At 45.9% G+C, this 16,197-nt stretch overlaps 2 non-coding genes and 31 pseudogenes across 2 annotated transcripts; all 33 read right to left on the bottom strand.

Annotated features, from left to right (window-relative positions):
• Positions 1–64: 64 nt before the first annotated feature.
• Positions 65–183, bottom strand: LOC148255700 (5S ribosomal RNA; annotated as a pseudogene).
• Positions 184–388: 205 nt separating this feature from the next.
• LOC148255699 (5S ribosomal RNA) lies at positions 389–507 on the bottom strand (annotated as a pseudogene).
• A 207-nt stretch (positions 508–714) lies between these two features.
• Positions 715–833, bottom strand: LOC148255698 (5S ribosomal RNA; annotated as a pseudogene).
• A 206-nt stretch (positions 834–1,039) lies between these two features.
• Positions 1,040–1,158, bottom strand: LOC148255697 (5S ribosomal RNA; annotated as a pseudogene).
• A 557-nt stretch (positions 1,159–1,715) lies between these two features.
• Positions 1,716–1,834, bottom strand: LOC148255696 (5S ribosomal RNA). The gene has a single exon (XR_015820471.1). It is a non-coding gene; the product is annotated as a 5S ribosomal RNA (ribosomal RNA).
• A 207-nt stretch (positions 1,835–2,041) lies between these two features.
• LOC148255695 (5S ribosomal RNA) lies at positions 2,042–2,160 on the bottom strand (annotated as a pseudogene).
• A 205-nt stretch (positions 2,161–2,365) lies between these two features.
• On the bottom strand, positions 2,366–2,484 carry LOC148255694 (5S ribosomal RNA; annotated as a pseudogene).
• A 561-nt stretch (positions 2,485–3,045) lies between these two features.
• Positions 3,046–3,159, bottom strand: LOC148255693 (5S ribosomal RNA; annotated as a pseudogene).
• A 556-nt stretch (positions 3,160–3,715) lies between these two features.
• LOC148255692 (5S ribosomal RNA) lies at positions 3,716–3,834 on the bottom strand (annotated as a pseudogene).
• Positions 3,835–4,041: 207 nt separating this feature from the next.
• LOC148255691 (5S ribosomal RNA) lies at positions 4,042–4,159 on the bottom strand (annotated as a pseudogene).
• Positions 4,160–4,360: 201 nt separating this feature from the next.
• Positions 4,361–4,479, bottom strand: LOC148255690 (5S ribosomal RNA; annotated as a pseudogene).
• A 561-nt stretch (positions 4,480–5,040) lies between these two features.
• LOC148255689 (5S ribosomal RNA) lies at positions 5,041–5,159 on the bottom strand (annotated as a pseudogene).
• Positions 5,160–5,366: 207 nt separating this feature from the next.
• Positions 5,367–5,480, bottom strand: LOC148255688 (5S ribosomal RNA; annotated as a pseudogene).
• A 207-nt stretch (positions 5,481–5,687) lies between these two features.
• LOC148255687 (5S ribosomal RNA) lies at positions 5,688–5,806 on the bottom strand (annotated as a pseudogene).
• A 206-nt stretch (positions 5,807–6,012) lies between these two features.
• On the bottom strand, positions 6,013–6,131 carry LOC148255686 (5S ribosomal RNA; annotated as a pseudogene).
• A 561-nt stretch (positions 6,132–6,692) lies between these two features.
• LOC148255685 (5S ribosomal RNA) lies at positions 6,693–6,811 on the bottom strand (annotated as a pseudogene).
• A 205-nt stretch (positions 6,812–7,016) lies between these two features.
• On the bottom strand, positions 7,017–7,135 carry LOC148255684 (5S ribosomal RNA; annotated as a pseudogene).
• A 561-nt stretch (positions 7,136–7,696) lies between these two features.
• LOC148255683 (5S ribosomal RNA) lies at positions 7,697–7,815 on the bottom strand (annotated as a pseudogene).
• Positions 7,816–8,021: 206 nt separating this feature from the next.
• On the bottom strand, positions 8,022–8,140 carry LOC148255682 (5S ribosomal RNA; annotated as a pseudogene).
• Positions 8,141–8,346: 206 nt separating this feature from the next.
• On the bottom strand, positions 8,347–8,465 carry LOC148255681 (5S ribosomal RNA; annotated as a pseudogene).
• Positions 8,466–9,017: 552 nt separating this feature from the next.
• LOC148255680 (5S ribosomal RNA) lies at positions 9,018–9,136 on the bottom strand. The gene has a single exon (XR_015820637.1). It is a non-coding gene; the product is annotated as a 5S ribosomal RNA (ribosomal RNA).
• Positions 9,137–9,341: 205 nt separating this feature from the next.
• Positions 9,342–9,460, bottom strand: LOC148255679 (5S ribosomal RNA; annotated as a pseudogene).
• A 560-nt stretch (positions 9,461–10,020) lies between these two features.
• LOC148255678 (5S ribosomal RNA) lies at positions 10,021–10,139 on the bottom strand (annotated as a pseudogene).
• Positions 10,140–10,345: 206 nt separating this feature from the next.
• LOC148255677 (5S ribosomal RNA) lies at positions 10,346–10,464 on the bottom strand (annotated as a pseudogene).
• A 530-nt stretch (positions 10,465–10,994) lies between these two features.
• On the bottom strand, positions 10,995–11,108 carry LOC148255676 (5S ribosomal RNA; annotated as a pseudogene).
• Positions 11,109–11,316: 208 nt separating this feature from the next.
• LOC148255675 (5S ribosomal RNA) lies at positions 11,317–11,435 on the bottom strand (annotated as a pseudogene).
• A 206-nt stretch (positions 11,436–11,641) lies between these two features.
• On the bottom strand, positions 11,642–11,759 carry LOC148255674 (5S ribosomal RNA; annotated as a pseudogene).
• A 205-nt stretch (positions 11,760–11,964) lies between these two features.
• LOC148255673 (5S ribosomal RNA) lies at positions 11,965–12,083 on the bottom strand (annotated as a pseudogene).
• Positions 12,084–12,635: 552 nt separating this feature from the next.
• On the bottom strand, positions 12,636–12,754 carry LOC148255672 (5S ribosomal RNA; annotated as a pseudogene).
• A 562-nt stretch (positions 12,755–13,316) lies between these two features.
• LOC148255671 (5S ribosomal RNA) lies at positions 13,317–13,435 on the bottom strand (annotated as a pseudogene).
• Positions 13,436–13,997: 562 nt separating this feature from the next.
• On the bottom strand, positions 13,998–14,116 carry LOC148255670 (5S ribosomal RNA; annotated as a pseudogene).
• A 176-nt stretch (positions 14,117–14,292) lies between these two features.
• Positions 14,293–14,411, bottom strand: LOC148255669 (5S ribosomal RNA; annotated as a pseudogene).
• Positions 14,412–14,617: 206 nt separating this feature from the next.
• On the bottom strand, positions 14,618–14,736 carry LOC148255668 (5S ribosomal RNA; annotated as a pseudogene).
• Positions 14,737–16,197: the final 1,461 nt, after the last annotated feature.

The following is a 16,197-nucleotide window of genomic DNA, read 5'->3' as shown; positions in this document are numbered from 1 at the left end:
GTATAAACCAGCGGACCATAATTCCAATCGCGCGTAACGTCGAACGACCCATCTGAAAGAAAAATGGGTGCAACACAAGAACTTCCCAGGAGGTAACCCATCCATGTACTACTTTCGCCAAAGCACACTTAACTGCGGTGTTCTGATGGGATCCGGTGCATTTGTGCTGGTATGATCGCACCTGTTTAATTTCGTGCTGAAAATACATACACTCCTTCTCCTTCCCTCCCCCCTCCCATTATTTGTTTCCTTGTGGGTTCACACTGCACCTCTCCTTCTCGTTCTAATATGGATTAAAATGCCCCTGCTTCTTGACTCACATTTGCGTATAAACTAGTGGATCGTTATTCTAGTCGCGCGTAACGTCGAACCACCCGTCTGAAAAAAATTGGTGCGACACGAGGACTTCCCAGGAGGTCACCCATTCGAGTACTACTCTCGCCCAAGCGCACTTAACTGCGGAGTTGTGATGGGATCCGGTGTATTAATGCTGGTATGATCGCATTTGTTTCATTTTGCGCTGCAAATACATACACTCCTTCTCATTTCTTCCCTCTCCCGTCATTTATTTCCTGGTGCGTTCACACTTCACCTCTCATTCTCGTTCTAATATCAATTAAAATGCCCCTGCGTCTTTTCTCACATTTGCATATAAACCAGCGGACTATACTTCCAGTTGCGCGTAACGTCGAACGACCTATCTGAAAAAAAAAATGGGTGCAACACGATAACTTCCCAGGAGGTAACCCATCCTTGTACTACTTTAACCAAAGCACACTTAACTGCGAAGTTCTGATGGGATCCGATGCATTTGTGCTGGTATGATCGCACCTGTTTCATTTAGAACTGAAAATGCATACACTCATTCTCCTTCCCTCCCCCCTCCCATCATTTGTTTCCTTGTGCGTTCACATTGCACCTCTCCTTCTCGTTCTAATATCGATTAAAATGCCCTTGCTTCTTGACTCACATTTGCGTATAAACAAGCGGACCGTAACTCCAGTCGCGCGTAACGTCGAATGACCTGTCTGAAAATAAATTGGTGCGACACGAGGACTTCCCAGGAGGTCACCCATCCGAGTACTACTCTCGCCCAAGTAAACTTAACTGCGGAGTTTTGATGCGATCCGGTGCATTAGTGCTGGTATGATCGCACTTGTTTAATTTTGCTCTGCAAATACATACACTCCTCCTTTCTTCCCCCTTCCGTCATTTGTTTTCTTGTGCGTGCGCACTGCACCTCCCGTTCTCGTTCAAATATCAAGTAAAATGCCACGGCGCCGTCACTCACTTTTGCGAATAAACCTGCGGACCATAATTCAAGTCGTGCGTAACATCAAAAGAATCATCTGCAAAAAAATGGGTGCGACACGAGGACTTCACAAGAAAATGGGTGAAATATAAGGACTTCGCTGGAGGTCACCCATCCTAGTACTATTCTCGCCCAAACACCCTTAACTTGCGAAGTTCTGAAAGAATCCGTTGCATTAGTACGGGTTTGATGGCTCATGTTTCATTCTGCGCTGCAAATGCATACACTCTTTCTCCTTCCATCCCCCCTCCCGTCATTTTTTGCCTTGTGCGTGCACTCTACATCTCTCCTTCTCGTTCTAATACTAAGTAAAATGCCCCGGCACCGTGTCTCACCTTTGCGAATGAACCAGCGGTTCATAATTCCATTCGCGCATAACGTTGAACAACCCATCCCAAAAAAATGGGTGCAACACGAAAACTTCCCAGGAGGTCACCCATCCAAGTACTACTCTCGCCCAAGCAATCTTAACTGCGGAGTTCTGATGGGATCCGGTGTATTAGTGTTGGTATGATCGCACCTGTTTCATTTCGCGCTGCAAATACATACACTCCTTCTCCTTTCTTCCCCCTCCCGTCATTTCTTTCCTGGTACGTTCACACTTCACCTCTCCTTCTCATTCTAATATCAATTAAAATGCCCCTGCGTCTTGACTCACATTTTTGTATAAACCAGTGGACCATATTTCCAGTCGCGTGTAACGTCGAACGACCCATCTGAAAAAAGAAATGGGTGCAACACGAGAACTTCCCAGGAGGTAACCCATCCTTGTACTACTTTCTCCAAAGCACACTTAACTGCAGAGTTCTGATGGGATCCGGTGCATTTATGCTGGTATTATCGCACCTATTTCATTTCGTGCTGAAAATACATACACTTCTTCTCCTTCCCTCCCCCCTCCCATCATTTGTTTCCTTGTGCATTCACACTGCACCTCTCCTTCTCCTTCTAATATCGATTAAAATGCCCCAACTTCTTGACTCATATTTGCGTATAAACCAGCAGACCATAACTCAAGTCGCGCGTAACGTAGAAACACCCGTCTAAAAAAAATTGGTGCGACACGAGGACTTCCTAGGAGGTCACCCATCCGAGTACTAGTCTCGCCCAAGCACACTTAACTACGGAGTTCTGATGGGATCCAGTGCATTAGTGCTGGTATGATCGCACCTGTTTAATTTCGTGCTGCAAATACATATACTCATTCTCCTTTCTTCCCCCTCCCGTCATTTATTTCATTGTGCCTGCACACTGCACCTCCCGTTCTCGTTCTAATATCAAGTAAAATGCCACGGCGCCGTGACTCACATTTGCGGATAAACCTGCGGACCATAATTCAAGTCGCACGTAATGTCGAAAGAATCATCTGCAAAAAAATGGGTGCAACACGAGAACTTCCCAAGAAATAGGGTGAAATATAAGGACTTCGCAGGAGGTCACCCATCCTAGTACTACTCTCGCCCAAGCACCCTTAACTTACGGAGTTCTGATAGAATCCGTTGCATTAGTGCTGGTATGATCGCTCATGTTTCATTCTGCGCTGCAAATACATACACTCTTTCTCCTTCCATCCCCCCTCCCGTCAATTGTTTCCTTGTGCGTGCACTCTGCATCAATCCTTCTCGTTCTAATATCAACTAAAATAACTCGGCACCGTGACTCACCTTTGCGAATGAACCAGCGGTTCATAATTCCATTCGCGTGTAACGTCGAACGACCCATCTGAAAAAAAATGGGTGCAACACGAGGACTTCCCAGGAGGTCAACCATCCGAGTACTACTTTCGCCCAAACACACTTAACTGTGGAGTTCAGATCCGGTGCATTAGTGCTGGTATGATCGCACCTGTTTCATTTGGCGCTGCGAATACATACACTCCTCCTTTCTTCCCCCTCCTGTCATTTGTTTTCTTGTGCGTGCGCACTGTACCTCTTGTTCTAGTTCAAATATCAAGTAAAATGCCACGGTGCCGTGACTCACATTTATGAATAAACCTGGGGACCATAATTAAAGTCGCGCGTAACGTCGAAAGAATCATCTGCAAAACAATAGGTGCAACACGAGGACTTCCCAAGAAAATGTGCGAAATATATGGACTTCGCAAGAGGTCACCCATCCTAGTACTACTATCGCCCAAGCACCCTTAACTTGCGGAGTTCTGATAGAATCCGTTGCATTAGTGCTTGTATGATCGCTTATGTTTCATTCTGCGCTGCAAATACATACACTTTTTCTCCTTTCATCCCCCTACCGTCATTTGTTTCGTTGTGCGTGCACTCTACATCTCTCTTTCTCGTTCTAATATCAAGTAAAATGCCCCGACACCGTGACTCACTTTTGCGAATGCACCAGCGGTTCATAATTCTATTCGCGCGTAAAGTCGAACGACCCATCCGGAAAAAATGGGTGCAACACGAGGACTTCCAATGAGGTCACCCATCCGAGTACTACTCTCACCCAAGCACACTTGACTGCGGAGTTCTGATTGGATCCGGTGCATTAGTGCTGGTATGATCGAACCTGTTTCATTTCGCGCTGCAAATACATACACTCCTTCTCATTTCTTTCCCCTCCCGTCTTTTATTTCGTGGTGCGTTCACATTTCACCTCTCCTTCTCGTTCTAATATCAATTAAAATGCCCCTGCGTCTTGACTCACATTTGCTTATAAACCAGCAGACCATAGTTCCAGTAGCGCGTAAAGTCGAACGACCCATCTGAAAAAAAAAATGGGTGCAACACGAGAACTTCCCAAAAGGTAACCCATCCTTGTACTACTTTCGCCAAACACACTTAACTGCGAAGTACTGTTGGGATCCGGTGCATTTGTGCTGGTATGATCGCACCTGTTTCATTTTGTGCTGAAAATACATGCACTCCTCCTTCCCTCCCCCCCATCATTTGTTTCCTTGTGCGTTCACACTGCACCTCTCTTTCTCGTTCTAATATCAATTAAAATGCCCCTGCTTTTTGACTCATATTTGCGTATAAACCAGCGGACCATAGCTCCTGTCGCGAGTAACGTAGAACGACCCATCCGAAAACAAAATTGGTGCAACACGAGAACTTCCCAAGAGGTCACCCATCCGAGTACTACTCTCGCACAAGCACACTTAACTGCGGAGTTCTGATTAGATCCGGTGCATTACTGCTGGTATGATCGCACCTATTCAATTTCGCGCTGCAAAAACATACACTCCTTCTCCTTTCTTCCCCCTCCCTTCATTTGTTTCCTTATTCGTGCGCACTGCACCTCCCGTTCTGGTTCAAATATCAAGTAAAATGCCACAATGCCGTGACTCACATTTACGAATAAACCTGCGGACCATAATTCAAGTCGCGCGTAACGTTGAAAGAATCATCTGTAAAAAAATAGGTGCAACACGAGGACTTCCCAAGAAAATAGGTGAAATATAAGGACTTCGCAGGAGGTCACCCATCCTGGTACTACTCTCGCCCAAGCACACTTAACTTGCAGAGTTCTGATAGAATCCGTTGCATTAGTGCTGGTATGATCGCTCATGTTTCATTCTGCGCTGCAAATACATACACTCTTTCTCCTTCCATCCCCCCTCCCGTCATTTTTTTCGTTCTGCGTGCACTCTGCATCTCTCATTCTCGTTCTAATATCAAGTAAAATGTCCCGGCACCGTGACTCACCGTTGGGAATAAACCAGCGGTTCATAATTCCATTCGCGCGTAACGTCAAACGACACATCCGAAAAATAATGGGTGCAACACGAGGACTTCCAAGGAGGTCACCCATCTGAGTACTACTATCGCCCAAGCACACTTAACTGCGGAGTTCTGATGGGATCCAGTGAATTAGTGCTGGTATGATCGCATCTGTTTAATTGCGCAGTGCAAATACATACACTCCTTCTCCTTTCTTCCCCCTCCCATCATTTGTTTCCTAGTACGTTTAGACTTCACCTCTCCTTCTCGTTCTAATATCAATTAAAATACCACTGCGTCTTGACTCACAATTGCGTATAAACTAGCGGACCATAGTTCCAGTCGCGCGTAATGTCGAACGACCCATTTGAAAAAAGAAATAGTTGCAACACGAGGACTTCCCAGGGGGTCACCCATCCGAGTACTACTCTCGCCCAAGCACACTTAACTGCGGAGTTTAGATCCGGTGCATTAGTGCTGATATGATCGCACCTGTTTCATTTCGTGCTGCAAATACATGCACTCCTTCTCATTTCTCCCCCCTCCCGTCATTTGTTTCCTGGTGAGTTCACACTTCACCTCTCATTCTCGTTCTAATATCAATTAAAATGTCCCTGCGTCTTGACTCACATTTGCGTATAAACTAGAGGACCATAATTCAAGTCGCGCGTAACGTCGAACGGCCCATTTGAAAAACAAAATGGGTGCAACACGAGAACTACCCAGGAGGTAACCCATCCTTGTACTACTTTCGCCAAAGCACACTTAACTGCCGAGTTCTGATGGGATCCGGTGCATTTGTGCTGGTATGATCGCATCTGTTTCATTTCGTGCTAAAAATACATACACTCCTTCTCCTTCCCTCCCCCCTCCCGTCATTTGTTTCTTTGTGCGTTCACACTACACCTCTTCTTCTCATTCTAATATCGATTAAAATGCCCCTGCTTTTTGACTCACATTTGCGTATAAACCAACGGACCATAGTTTCAGTCGCGCGTAATATCGAACGACCCGTCTGAAAAACAATTAGTACGACACGTGAACTTCCCAGGAGGTCACCCATCTGAGTACTAGTCTCGCCAAAGCACACTTAATTGTGGAGTTCTGATGGGATCCGGTGCATTAGTGCTGGTATGATCGCACCTGTTCAATTTCGCGTTGCAAATACATACACTCCTTCTCCTTTCTTCCCCCTCCCGTCATTTGTTTCCTTGTGCGTGCTCACTGGACCTCCCGTTCTCATTCTAATATCAAGTAAAATGTCACGGCGTCGTGACTCACATTTACGAATAAACCTGCGGACCATAATTCAAGTCGCGCGTAACGTCGAAAGAATCATCTGTAAAAAAATGGGTGTAACACGAGGACTTTCCAAGAAAATGGGTGAAATATAAGGACTTCGCAGGAGGTCACCCATCCCAGTACTACTCTCGCCCAAGCACCCTTAACCGCGGAGTTCTGCTAGAACCCGTTGCATTAGTACTGGTATGATCGCTCATGTTTCATTCGGCGCTGCAAATACATACACTCTTTCTCCTTCCATCCCTCCTCCCGTCATTTGTTTCCTTGTGCGTGCACTCTGAATCTCTCATTCTCGTTCTAATATCAAGTAAAATGCCCCAGAACCGTGACTCACCTTTGCGAATGGACCAGCGGTTCATAATTCCATTCGCGCGTAACGTCGAACGACCCATCCGAAAAAAAAATGGGTGCAACACAAGGAATTCCCAGGAGGTCACCCATCCGAGTACTACTCTCGCCCAAACACACTTGACTGCGGAGTTCTAATGCGATCCGGTTCATTAGTGCTAGTATGATCGCACCTGTTTCATTTCACGCTGTAAATACATACACTCCTTCTCCTTTCTTCCCCCTACCGTCATTTCTTTCCTAGTGCGTTCACACTTCACCTCTCCTTCTCGTTCTAATATCAATTAAAATGTCCCTACTTCTTGACTCACATTTGCGTATAAACAAGCGGACTATAACTCCAGTTGCGCGTAACGTCGAACGACCCGTCTGAAAAAAAATTGGTGCGACACGAGGACTTCCCAGGAGGTCACCCATCCGAGTACTACTCTCGCCCAAGTAAACTTAACTGCGGAGTTCTGATGGGATCCGGTGCATTAGTGCTGGTATGATCGCACTTGTTTAATTTTGCGCTGCAAATACATACACTCCTTCTCCTTTCTTCCCCCTTCCGTCATTTGTTTTCTTGTGCGTGCGCACTGCACCTCCCGTTCTCGTTCTATTATCAAGTAAAATATCGCAGCGCCGTGACTCATATTTGCGAATAAACCTGCAGACCATAATTCAAGTTGTGCGTCACGTCGAAAGAATCATCTGCAAAAAAAAGGGTGCGACACGAGGACTTCCCAAGAAAATGGGTGAAATATAAGGACTTCGCAGAAGGTCACCCATCCTAGTACTACTCTCGACCAAACACCCTTAACTTGCGGAGTTCTGATAGAATCCGTTGCATTAGTGCTGGTATGATTGCTCATGTTTCATTCTGCACTGCAAATATATACACTCTTTCTCCTTCCATCCCCCCTCCCGTCATTTATTTCCTTGTGCGTGCACTCTGCATCTCTCCTTCTCGTTCTAATATCAAGTAAAATGCCCCGGCACTGTGACTTACATTTGCGAATGAATCAGCGGTTCATAATTCCATTAGCGCGTAACGTCGAACTACCCATCCGAAAAAAAATGGATGCAACACGAGGACTTCCCAACAGGACAGCCATCCGAGTACTACTCTTGCCCAAGCACACTAAACTGCGGAGTTCTGATGGGATCCGGTGCATTAGTGCTGGTATGACCAAACCTACTTCATTTCGCGCTGCAAATACATACACTCCTTCTCCTTTCTTCCCCCTCCCGTCATTTGTTTCCTGGTGCGTTCACACTTCACCTCTCCCTTTCGTTCTAATATCAATTAAAATGCCCCTGTGTCTTGACTCACATTTGCGTATAAACCAGCAGACCATAATTCCAGTCGCGCGTAACATCGAACGACACATCTGAAAAAAAAATGGGTGCAACACGAGAACTTCCGAGAAGGTAACCCATCCTTATACTACTTTCGCCAAAGCACACTTAACTGCGGAGTTCTGAAGGCATCCGGTGCATTTGTGCTGGTATGATCGCACCTGTCTCATTTCGTGCTGAAAATATATACACTCCTTCTCCTTCCCTTCCCGCTCCTATGATTTGTTTCCTTGTGCGTTCACACTGCAACTCTCCTTCTCGTTCTAATATCGATTAAAATGCCCCTGATTCTTGACTCACATTTGCGTATAAATAAGCGGACCCGAGTTCCAGTCGCGCGTAACGTCGAACGACCCGTCTGAAAAAAGATTCGTGCGACACGAGGACTTCCCAAGAGGTCACCCATCCGAGAACTACTCTCGCCCAAGCACACTTAACTGCAGAGTTCTGATGTAATCCGGTGCATTAGTGCTGGTATGATCGCACCTTGGCGCTGCAAATACATTCACTCCTTCTCCTTTCTTCCCCCTCCCGTCATTTGTTTCCTTGTACGTGCGCACTGCACCTCCTATTCTCGTTCAAATATAAAGTAAAATGCCATGGCGCCGTGACTCACATTTGCGAATAAACCTGCGGACCATAATTCAAGTCGCGCGTAACGTCGAACGAATCATCTGCAAAAAAATGGGTGCAACACGAGGGCTTCCCAAGAAAATGGGTGAAATATAAGGACTTCGTAGGAGGTCACCCATCCTAGTACTACTCTCGCCCAAGCACTCTTAACCGCGGAGTTCTGTTAGAATCCGTTGCATTAGTTCTGGAATGATCGCTCATGTTTCATTCTGCGCTGCAAATACATACACTCTTTCTCCTTCCATCCCCCCTCACGTCATTTGTTTCCTTGTGCGTGCATTCTGCATCTGTCCTTCTCGTTCTAATATCAAGTAAAATGTCCAAGCACCGTGACTCACCTTTGCGAATAAACCAGCGGTTCATAATTCCATTCGCGCGTAACGTCGAACGACCCATCCGAAAAAAAATGGGTGCAACACGAGGAATTCCCAGGAGGTCACCCATCCGAGTACTGCTCTCGCCCAAGCACACTTGACTGCGGAGTTCTGATGGGATCCGGTGCATTAGTGCTAGTATGATCGCACCTGTTTCATTTCGCGCTGCAAATACATACACTCCTTCTCCTTTCTTCCCCCTACCGTCATTTCTTTCCTAGTGCGTTCACACTTCACCTCTCCTTCTCGTTCTAATATCAATTAAAATGCCCCTGCTTCTTGACTCACATTTGCGTATAAACCAACGGACCATAACTCCAGTTGCTCGTAACGTCGAACGACCCGTCTGAAACAAAATTAGTGCGACACGAGGACTTCCGAGGAGGTCACCCATCTGAGTACTACTCTTGCCCAAGCACACTTCACTACGGAGTTCATATGGGATCCAGTGTATTAGTGCTGGTATGATCGCACCTGTTTAATTTCACGCTGCAAATACATACACTCCTTCTCTTTTCTTCCCCCTCCTCTCATTTGTTTCCTTTTGCGTGCGCACTGCACCTCTCGTTCTCGTTCTAATATCAAGTAAAATGCAACGGCACCATAACTCATATTTGTGAATAAACCTGCGGACCATAATTCAAGTAGCGCGTAACGTCAAAAGAATCATCTGCAAAAAAATTGGTGCAACACGAGGACTTCCCAAGAAAATGGGTGAAATATAAGGACTTCACAGGAGGTCACCCATCCTAGTACTACTCTCGCCCAAGCACCCTTAACTGCGGAGTTCTGATAGAATCCGTTGCATTAGTGCTTGTATGATTGCTCATGTTTCATTCTGCTCTACAAATACATACACTCTTTCTCTTTCCATCCCCCCTCCCGTAATTTGTTTCCTTGTGCGTGCACTCTGCATTTCTCTTTCTCGTTCTAATATCAAGTAAAATGCCCCGGCACCGTGACTCCCCTTTGCGAATGAACCTGCAGTTCATAATTCCATTCGCGCGTAACGTTGAACGACCCATCCGAAAAAAAATGGGTGCAACACGAGAACTTCTCAGGAGGTCACCCATCCAAGTACTACTATCGCCCAAGCACACTTAACTGCAAAGTTCTAATGGGATCCGGTGCATTAGTGCTGGTATGATCGCACCTGTTTCACTTCGCGCTGCAAATACATACACTCCTTCTCCTTTCTTCCCCCTCCCGTCATTTGTATCCTGGTGCGTTCACACTTCACCTCTCCTTCTCGTTCTAATATCAATTAAAATGTCCCTGCCTCTTGACTCACATTTGCGTATAAACCAGCGGACCATAATTCCAATCGCGCGTAACGTCGAACGACCCATCTGAAAGAAAAATGGGTGCAACACAAGAACTTCCCAGGAGGTAACCCATCCATGTACTACTTTCGCCAAAGCACACTTAACTGCGGTGTTCTGATGGGATCCGGTGCATTTGTGCTGGTATGATCGCACCTGTTTAATTTCGTGCTGAAAATACATACACTCCTCCTTCCCTCCCCCCTCCCATTATTTGTTTCCTTGTGGGTTCACACTGCACCTCTCCTTCTCGTTCCAAAATTGATTAAAATGCCCCTGCTTCTTGACTCACATTTGCGTATAAACCTGCGGACCACTGTTCCTAACGCGCGTATTGTCGAACGACCCATCTGAAAAAAAAAAATGGGTGCACACGAGAACTTCCCAGGAGGTAACCCATCCTTGTACTACTTTCGCCAAAGCACACTTAACTGCAGAATTCTGATGGGATCCGTTGCATTAGTGCTGGTATGATCGCTCATGTTTCATTCTGCGCTACAAATACATACACTCTTTCTCCTTCAATCTCCCTTCCCGTCATTTGTTTCCTTGTGCGTGCACTCTGCACCTCTCCTTCTCGTTCTAATATCAAGTAAAATGCCCCGGCACCGTGAATCACCTTTGCGAATGAACCAGCGGTTCATAATTCTATTCGCGCGTAACATCGAACGACCCATCCGAAAAAAAATGGGTGCAACACGAGTACTTCCCAGGAGGTCACCCATCCAAGTTCTACGCTCGCCCAAGCACACTTCACTACGGAGTTCAGATCCGGTGCATTAGTGCTGGTATGAACGCACCTGTTTATTTTTGCGCTGCAAATACATACTCTCCTTCTCATTTCTTCATCCTCCCGTCATTTGTTTCCTGGTGCGTTCACACTTCACCTCTCTTTCTCGTTCTAATATCAATTAAAATGCCCCTGCGTCCTGACTCACATTTGCGTATAAACCAGCAGACCAAAGTTCCAATCGCGCGTAACGTCGAACGACCCATCTGAAAAAAAAAAATTGGTGCAACACGAGAACTTCCCAGGAGGTAACCCATCCTTGTACTACTTTCGCCAAAACACACTTTACTGCGGAGTACTAATGGGATCCGGTGCATTTGTGCGGGTATGATCGCACCTGTTTCATTTCATGCTGAAAATACATACACTCCTTCTCCTTCCCTCCCCCCTCCCATCATTTGTTTCCTTGGGCCTTCACACTGCACCTCTCTTTCTCGTTCTAATATCGATTTAAATGCCTCTACTTCTTGACTCATATTTATGTATAAACCAGCGGACCATAGTTCCAGTCGCGCGTAACGTCGAACGACCCGTTTGAAAAAAAATTAGTGCGACACGAGGACTTCCCAGGAGGTCACCCATCCTAGTATTACTCTCGCCAAAGCACACTTAACTTGAAGTTCTGATGGGATCCGGTGCATTAGTGCTAGTATGATCGCAACTGCTTAATTTCGCACTGCAAATACATACACTCCTCCTTTCTTCCCCCTCCAGTCATTTCTTTCCTGGTGCGTTCACACTTCACCTCTCACTGTCGTTTTAATATCAATTAAAATGCCCCTGCGTCTTGACACACATTTGCGTATAAACCAGCCGACCATAGTTCCAATCGCGCGTAACGTCGAACAACCCATCTGAAAAAAAAAAATGGGTGCAACACGAGAACTTCCCAGGAGGTAACCCATCCTTGTACTACTTTTGCCAAAGCACACTTAACTGCAGAGATATGATGGGATCCGGTGCATTAGTGCTAGTATGATTGCAACTGTTTAATTTCGCGCTGCAAATATGTACACTCCTCCTTTCTTCCCTCTCCTGTCATTTGTTTCCTTGTGCGTGCGCCCTGCACCTCTCTTTCTAATATCAAGTAAAATTTCACGGCATCGTGACTCACATTTGCGAATAAACCTGCGGACCATAATTTAAATCGTGAGTAACGTCGAAAGAATCATCTGCAAAAAAATAGGTGCAACACGAGGACTTCCCAAGAAAATGGGTGAAATACAAGGACTTCGCAGGAGGTAACCCAACCTAGTACTACTCTCGCCCAAGCACCCTTACCTGCGGAGTTCTTATAGAATCCGTTGCATTAGTGTTGGTATGATCGCTCATGTTTCATTCTGCACTGCAACTACATACACTCTTTCTCCTTCCATCCCCTCTCACGTCATTTGTTTCCTTGTGTGTGCACTCTGCATCTCTCATTCTCGTTCTAATAACAAGTAAAATTACCCGGCACCGTGACTCACATTTGCGAATGAACCAGCGAATCATAATTCTATTCACGCGTAAAGTCGAACGACCCATCCGAAAACAAAATTGGTGCAACACGAGGACTCCCTAGGAGGTCACCCATCCTAGTATTATTGTCGCCCAAGCACACTTAACTGCGGAGTTCTGATGGGATCCAGTGCAATAGTGCTGGTATGATCGCACCTTTTTAATTTTGCGCTGCAAATACATACACTCATTCTCCTTTCTTCCCGCTCCCATCATTTGTTTCCTTGTGCGTGCGCACTGCACCTCCCGTTCTCGTTCAAATATCAAGTAAAATGTCGCGGTGCCGTGACTCACATTTGCGAATAAACCTGCGGACCATAATTCAAGTCGCGCGTCACGTTGAAAGAATCATCTGCAAAAAAAAAGGTGCAAAACGAGGACTTCCCAAGAAAATGGGTGAAATATAAGGACTTCGCAGGAGGTCACCCATCCTAGTACTACTCTCGACCAAGCACCCTTAACTTGCGGAGTTCTGATAGAATCCGTTGCATTAGTGCTGGTATGATCGCTCATGTTTTATTCTGCGCTGCAAATACATACACTCTTTCTCCTTCCATCCCCCCTCACGTCATTTGTTTCCTTGTGCGTGCACTCTGCATCTCTCCTTCTCGTTCTAATATCAAGTAAAATTACCCGGCACCGTGACTCACCTTTGCGAATGAACCACCGAATCATAATTCCATTCACGCGTAATGTCGAACGACCCATCCGAAAACAAAATTGGTGCAACACGAGGACTTCCTAGGAGGTCACCCATCCTAGTATTACTCTCGCCCAAGCACACTTAACTGCGGAGTTCTGATGGGATCAAGTGCAATAGTGCTGGTATGATCGCACCTTTTTAATTTTGCGTTGCAAATACATACACTCATTCTCCTTTCTTCCCCCTCCCGTCATTTATTTCCTTGTGCATGCGTGCTGCACCTCCCGTTCTCGTTCAAATATCAAGTAAAATATCCCGGCGCCGTGACTCACATTTGCGAATAAACCTGCGGACCATAATTCAAGTTACGCGTCACATCGAAAGAATTATCTGCAAAAAAAAAGGGTGCAACACGAGGACTTCCCAAGAAAATGGGTGAAATATAAGGACTTCGCAGGAGGTCACCCATCCTAGTACTACTCTCGACCAAGCACCCTTAACTTGCAGAGTTCTGATAGAATCCGTTGTATTAGTGCTGGTATGATTGCTCATCTTTCATTCTGCACTGCAAATACATACACTCTTTCTCCTTCCATCCCCCCTCCCGTAATTTATTTCCTTGTACGTGCACTCTACATCTCTCCTTCTCGTTCTAATATAAAGTAAAATGCCCCGGCACCGTGGCTTACATTTGCGAATGAATCAGCAGTTCATAATTCCATTAGCGCGTAACGTCGAACGACCCATCTGAAAAAAAATGGATGCAACATGAGGACTTCCCAACAGGACAGCCATCCGAGTACTACTCTTGCCCAAGCACACTGAACTGCGGAGTTCTGATGGGATCCGGTGCATTAGTGCTGGTATGACCGCACCTACTTCTCCTTTCTTCCCCCTCCCGTCATTTGTTTCCTGGTGCGTTCACAATTCACCTCTCCCTCTCATTCTAATATCAATTAAAATGCCCATGTGTCTTGACTTACATTTGCGTATAAACCAGCGGACCATAGTTCCAGTCGCGCGTAACATCGAACGACACATCTGAAAAAAAAATGGGTGCAACACGTGAACTTCCGAGGAGGTAACCCATCCTTATACTACTTTCGCCAAAGCACACTTAACTGCGGAGTTCTGAAGGCATCCGGTGCATTTGTGCTGGTATGATCGCACCTGTCTCATTTCGTGCTAAAAATATATACACTCCTTCTCCTTCCCTTCCCCCTCCCTTGATTTGTTTCCTTGTGCGTTCACACTGCAACTCTCCTTCTCTAACTATTATCGATTAAAATGCCCCTGATTCTTGACTCACATTTGCGTATAATTAAGCGGACCCGAGTTCCAGTCGCGCGTAACGTCGAACGATATGTCTGAAAAAAAATTGGTGCGACACAAGGACTTCCCAAGAAGTCACCCATCCGAGAACTACTCTCGCCCAAGCACACTTAACTGCAGAGTTCTGATGTAATCCGGTGCATTAGTGCTGGTATGATCGCACCTGTTTCATTTCGCGCTGCAAATACATTCACTCCTTCTCCTTTCTTCCCCCTCCCGTCATTTGTTTCCTTGTGCGTGCGCACTGCACCTCCCGTTCTCGTTAAAATTTAAAGTAAAATGCCACGGCGCCGTGACTCACATTTGCGAATAAACCTGCGGACCATAATTCGAGTCGCGGTAATGTCGAACGAATCATCTGCAAAAAAATGGGTGCAACACGAGGACTTCCCAAGGAAATGGGTGAAATATAAGGACTTCGCAGGAGGTCACCCATCCTAGTACTACTCTCGCCCAAGCACCCTTAACTTGCAGAGTTTTGATTAAATCCGTTGCATTAGTGTTGGTATGATCGCTCATGTTTCATTCTGCGCTGCAAATACAAACACTCTTTCTCCTTCCATCCCCCCTCCCGTCATTTATTTCCTTGTGCGTGCACTCTGCATCTCTTCTTCTCGTTCTAATATCAACTAAAATGCCCTGGCACCGTGACTCACCTTTTCGAATGAACAAGAGGTTCATAATTCCATTAGCGTGTAACGTCAAACGACCCATCCAAAAAAAAATTTGTGCAACACGAGGACTTCCCAGGAGGTCACACATCCGAGTACTACTCTCGCCCAAGAACACTTAACTGCGGTGTTATGATGGAACAGGTGCATTAGTGCTGGTATGATCGCACCTGATTAATTTCGCGCAGCAAATACATAAACTCCTTCTCCTTTCTTCCTCCTCCAGTTATTTGTTTCCTCGTGCGTGCGCACTGCACCTCCCGTTCTCGTTCAAATATCAAGTAAAATGCCACAGTGCCGTGACTCACATTTGCGAATAAATCTTCGGACCATTATTCAAGTCGTGCGTAACGTTGAAAGAATCATCTGCAGAAAAAAGGGTGCAACACGAGGACTTTCACAAGAAAATGGGTGAAATATAAGGACTTCGCAGGAGGTCACCCATCCTAGTACTACTCACGCCAAAGCACCCATAACTTGCGGAGTTCTGATAGAATACATTGCATTAGTGCTGGTATGATCACTCATGTTTCATTATGCGCTTCAAATACATACACTGTTTCTCCTTCCATCCCCCCCTCCCGTCATTTGTTTCCTTGTGCGTCCACTTTGCATCTCTCCTTCTCGTTCTAATATCAAGTAAAATGCCACGGCACCGTGACTCACCTTTTCGAATGAACCAGCGGTTCATAATTCCATTCTCGCGTAACGTCGAACGACCCATCCGAGTATTACTCTCGCCCAAGCACACAAAACTGCGGAGTTCTGATGGGATCCGGTGCAATTGTACTGGTATGATCGCACCTGTTTCATTTCGTGCTGAAAATACATACATTCCTCCTTCCCTCCCCCCTCCCATCATTTGTTTCCTTGTGCGTTCACACTGCACCTCTCCTTCTCGTTCTAATATCGATTAAAATGCCCTTGCTTCTTGACTCATATTTGCGTATAAACC

The sequence above is a fragment of the Carica papaya genome, chromosome 5, assembly GCF_054855325.1.
Source record: "Carica papaya isolate Zhongbai chromosome 5, ASM5485532v1, whole genome shotgun sequence".
In the NCBI taxonomy this organism is placed as follows: domain Eukaryota; kingdom Viridiplantae; phylum Streptophyta; class Magnoliopsida; order Brassicales; family Caricaceae; genus Carica; species Carica papaya.
Note: the sequence above shows the minus strand (reverse complement) of the source record. Positions and strands in the feature narration are given on the sequence as shown.